Below are 6,000 nucleotides of genomic sequence, written 5' to 3'. Positions count from 1 at the left end.
TTTATATTGTACGCTCACTTTCCTCTTGAAAATAATGTCAATCATAAAATTACGTATAGTGTCGATATGTTTGGTTCTTCTATAAAATTTAGGATCTTTTGTAAAGCTATCCTGACTTGATATGATAGTGAACAACTATTACTCCAACAATATTGTTTTGTATACCCAAATTCAGTAAGAATCTTCTTAACTGAATAGTTTCTTGCACAATCACTAATGAAGCTATATACTTAGCATTTATTATGGATAAGACTATGCTTGTCTATTTCTTACTGTTTTATTATATGAACCCTTTTATAATAAGGAAGCATAGCTAGAAATGGGTTTGTGTTGGCCTAAATTACCTCCCCATCTGGCATTTAAAAAGCTAATCAAACACAAATTTGATCCTTGATAACATAAACAATAATCCAAAGTACCTTTTAAATATCTTAATCACCTTAAATGGGTTTAGTGTTCTAGTGCTCTTTTTTAAGATTCAATTGATATCAACTAACTAATTCGATAACAAAAACAAATGTCTGAGCATGTATGTACCATAGCATATATAAGGCATCCGACGACATTTAAAATAGGATACTATTGATATTTCTCTTCTTTCATCTTGAGTTTTGGGAAATATCTCTTGACTGAATAATTTGCCTTTTGACATAGAAGTATCAATAGGTTTATAGTTTACTATGTTGAATCATTTTAGTTACTTTTTGAATATAATGCTCTTATGATAAAATCAAAAGTTTTTTTAAATGATCCCTTTTGATTTTAATTCTTGATATGTAATCTGCCACACTTGTATCCTTCATGTCAAAATTCATAGATAATCAACCTTTAATAGTCATTATATACTTCAAATCGTTTTTAACTATTAACACATTATGTATGTACAAAGATAAAATTACAAATTTATCATCAGACTTTGGCACATAGACACAGTAGTCGTGTTTAATCATCTTAATGTCATAAGATTTTATAGTCATGTGAAATTTCAAGTACCACAGTCTAGATAACTATTTCAGGTCAAATGTTGATCTTTAAAGTTTACACACTTTGCCTTTCTGACCTGTAATAACAAAATCTATATATTTTTTTGCGTAGATATCTTTGTCAAGCTTTCCGCTAAGGAAAGTTGTCTTGACATTCATCTGATACAACTCTAAATCAAACGTTTCATTATAGCTAGAATCAAAGAGATTGAAGTGAATTTTACAACTTGTAAAAACATTTCTTAGTTATCTATACCTTTTTATTGAGTATAGCTTTTTATCACAAGATGAAGTTGTATCTATCTATTGAGTCGTCCACCTTACGTTTGATTTTGAGAATCCACTTGTTCCCAATAGGTTTTTGACCCAATAGTAAATCAACCAAACTATAAATTTGGTTTTTCATCATCTTGGGGAGTGGTTATGAAAACCTCATTTTCAATTTTAAAACATCATTTAGGTACTTTTTGATATCTACTCCTATATTATGGAGGATCATCATCCTACTATTTGAAATAGATTAGAACTTAATCTCACTGTTTTTACTAGGTTGAGATGGATGAGGCAAGTAATTAAGAATTATTCCTTCCAAAATAGGTTCTTATTTGCTCCCATGATCTAGAACAAGTATAGATACTACCTTTTGAGACTCAACTAATGGTCGTCAAGATGTACTTATCCCCGTTATTCTTCCATCTCATATAAATGAAGACTTATATCAGTATCACACCAACCAGGAAAAACATCTTCTATGAATATAACATCTCTTGATATGATTTCAATTAATATTTTAGTGGAATTCTTCCTAAAGAACACATACCCTTTGGAGTATTCAACGTATCTTATAAAAATATGTTTCTTTCGCTTGGTCCCAATTTTTCAAACTTATGGGGAAGAGTCATGGATAAACACTGCTAACCTATGAAATTATAATTAATTTAACTCAAGTTTTTTACTTGTCAATAACTCATAGGGAGTTAAAGTAACTGATTTAATAAACACTCAGTTAAGTATGTAGGTAGCAATTAACACACATCACCCTAAAGTGATGTTAAAGATTTGTCTACGCCATCTTTAAATTAACTATTGTCATTAGAGTTTAATTTCTCTACTCTGTTATACCATTTTGTTACAGAGTTCTAGGAATTATTAGCTGTATTACTATTCCTTTATCATTACATAGTTCCTTGAAGTTTTTAGACAAATTCTTAGAACTTTAGTTACTTCTTAAAGTTTTTTATCCTTTTGCCTAATTGATTCTTTACCTAATTTGTATTGTCTAAAAAAATTTATTGCTCCTAACGTATAGGAGATAACGTAGATATGACCAAATAGAGTATACTCATATGTAAGAGGAATGAAATATGAGGCAACATACCTTGCTTTAGCATTCATAAGACCACATATGACTAAGTATATGAATTACAAAGAATGTTAAGCTCTTTCAGCTTTGTCAAATAGATTTCTAGTAATGTTTCTAACAAGGCAATACTCACATATAGGCAGTTCAAGTTATATGATAGTTCCTAAAAAACCTTCATAAGGCAATCTATTCATTTTATCTTGGCCAATGTGTCTTAATCTATCATGTCATTTATTTGCATTCACATCTATACCTTTGGAGTAAAAAATAATGAAAAACTAGCATTATCATTATCATAATAAGGGTGTCTAAACCTATAAAAACCATTCAACAACAAACCAAATCCGTAGATGTCAATACTATTATATATATTTTGACCAAGTTCCTGAAGAAAATCCAATTATATTTTAGTTTAAGTAGAACAAGTATTAAGACCGAAAATTCATCAAACATTTACAGCTTTTAGGACTTTATGTAGGTATAGGATCTGACCATCTTGTAAAACTAATTTACATATGCGTATTCCTCTTACTACATCTTTAGAATTGTTGCCTATATAAATCCATCTTGTTTCTTTGAAATTTGATGAAATTCCATAAAAACCCCTTTATCATGGGCTACACGGTTTGTGGTTCCTAAATCTATAGTCCATGTAGAATGAGACTCAATTAATTGTATAGTATTGGAAACTAATGTTTCATTACTTAAAGTAGAATGTGACAAGTTTCATTACTTAAAGTAGAATGTGACAATATCTTTTTTGGCTTCGTGCATTCACAAGCGAAATAACCCTTATTGCTGTAATTGCAACATGTTATCTTGGTTTTGTTTTTTCTTCGAACATGTTTATCACTTTATATCGTTTTAATTGCTTGTTCTTGTACTTTGAGCCTTATACAACCTCCTTCATTTTCTTAGAATTGTACCACTTACGTTTGAAGCCAAAAATAACTCTTAGAACTCAGCTCTGCAACATATGTATGAGTACCTAGTCTAACTACCTCAAGGCACTCGTTCTTTAGCTCAATGCAGTGAGAAATATCAACAAAAGTCTTTATATTCTTATTATGGGTCATATACGCCTTCACATGTTCCCAACTATCAGAAAAATATCATATTCTTGCATGAATCTGTTGTTCATCTTTGAAGTTATGTCTAGTTGACGTCGACTTTGTAATCATGTTTGACATGTCCCTCAGACATTGTTTTATCGAATTATTGAAGACCTTCTTATATATGTCAAATTTGACAATCAACTACTTTAGTTTGGGGATTGCAATTTCTCCAAACTTTTCTTTCAAAACCATTCTTATTACGTGTGCAGTTGGGTATTACTAGTACTAGTATACTAGATTGTCATTTGTAGAACTGGTCGAGATACCACATACAATGAAATCTTTCTTCTTACATGCGTGATTTTTGTCCACCTCATGTTTGTGTAAGACACTATTTGGGTTTTTACCCCTTAGTCAGCTATAGCTCTTTCATAACCTCATTTACGACCTTGAAGACATTTTGCTCATCTAAGATATAGTGTATCTTTAAATATCATACATTATAATTATCTCTATTCAGTTTCTTGGCCTTATTCAAATCAATAATTTCTATAACAACATGTTAATTAGATCATAAAGACATATCAGACACAACATTAATTATTGCAATTACATATACATCAATTATCGTAATTACACATTAAAATTTAAAATACTTCATATAAGGCACAAAATCAAAAGTTCACCATATTTCAGTTACTTCCATGACTCAAATGTTTGACATTTTAAAATTCAATTCAATTGCGCCAATATTAATTTTGGATGAGAATTTCATTAAATCCTACAAATCTCGGAATTCTCATATTTAACATTTATAATATGTGATACAACAAATGCAACACAACTATGACTAGGACTAGGACTATTTCATCATCTCATACAATTCTTTAAGTTACTTTATTCACGATACGGTCTTTATGATAGGCCAAATGACTCACATTTCATTGATTTGGAAATAGTAATAAAGTAGTGGATTTTTTGTATATTTATTACTAGAGGCAGCTCTTTAGCAAATTGTAATGTATCAATATAATCCCAAAAGTTCTTCACATTCTTGTCTTAACTAATATCATTTATTACGAGAGTCTAATGGTCATGCATGAATATAATTAGGCTAAATATCATCTTTTTTCCAATTAAGAGAATATGACTTACTTTTAAGTTTAAATCTTTATTTTATATATATTAGATTATCAGTTAATCATATCTTATATTATATGTAATGGTCTTTAGTTAACAAGCTTGCATGAATTAGAAACATGTGTTTTGAAATATCGATACGTGTTTGTATAAGCCGAAATGAGGTATTACTTGCTTTTACGTTATGTAAGACCCATTGATTTTTTTCCACGCATTGATCAGAGTGTAAAATAGTTATCGCACATTGGAAGAGAGCATTCATGCACATTGACACACCTAAAGTAATAATCCATGAGTTTTCATGCACCAAAAGATGGTCCCAAGCGCTTTCATGTGTCAAAATAGTGCTCTGATATCAATGTTAGAAAATAAACTCATCAACCCTAGACTCTAATGCCAATTCTATAAATTATGAAAACAATTAATTGTGTTCTCGAATTGCATTGAATTAATTGTTGGATGATCTACAACATACAATGCATTATTACTTTCATATCCATAACACAGTTTTCTTCATGTACTTGCATTTCTGTGAAGAGAAGAGCTCGTGTATTTTGGTGTTGGGAGGAAAGGAAGAACCAAAAAAAAAAAGTGTATAATTCTTTTGCATAGGGAAGGTTGTTTCTACAGTTTTGGGACATTTAAATATTCCCTCAACTACCAACCATTTTCTCAACTTCGACTAACTACTACCTAGGCAATTAATTGTAAACAAGTCTGGTCAACTTGTCATAGGTGGATCTAAATATAATAGAAAAATAATAAATAACTAGACTAAAATCTTAATCCTATGAAATAAGAAAATAATAAATAACTAAACTGGAATTCTAACCCTATGAAATAGGAAAAATAATAAATAGCAAATTAAAATTAGACTTAATCAAAATCAGATTAAACTAGAATCAGATCTAATTAGAATTAGATCAGATAGTAATATGTTTAACAAAATTAAGCAAGCAACATACAACCATGTATTCATGCATGGGATTCTAGCCATCAAGAAGCCATCCAAGGGGCCATCATCAAACCAACAATTCATACAAAAAAAAAAAAAACACATACACAACATATACAAGCACACACTATAAATGCATATTTCATCCATAATTATTTAGGATTCAAGCGTTTGCAACAAAAGGCCAATGCATAAAGCCAACAAGAATTAACCCCAAACATGCATAAAACAAGGCTAAGATTCATGAAATCCAAGAGAAGAAAGTGACATCCCTACTCACCTAAAATTTGCTCCAACAAAGTTGGCGACATGTTAGTTCTTCAAGATTTTGGTTGTCATAGAAAGTTCCCTACCAGTCAGATTTCTTCCCTTCAGTTGTCAAAAGATTGCTCTTTGATTTGCTACTTTAATGGGGACAGAAAAGTGGCGAAATCCACCTTTAAACCTGGTAGGAAGTTACTTAAATATGCAATACATCCCACCTCATTTAGGGTTTTATTTTTG

Source organism: Mangifera indica, chromosome 10 (genome assembly GCF_011075055.1).
Source record: "Mangifera indica cultivar Alphonso chromosome 10, CATAS_Mindica_2.1, whole genome shotgun sequence".
Lineage (NCBI taxonomy): Eukaryota > Viridiplantae > Streptophyta > Magnoliopsida > Sapindales > Anacardiaceae > Mangifera > Mangifera indica.
The sequence above is the reverse complement of the archived record's forward strand: the minus strand, read 5'-3'. Positions refer to the sequence as shown.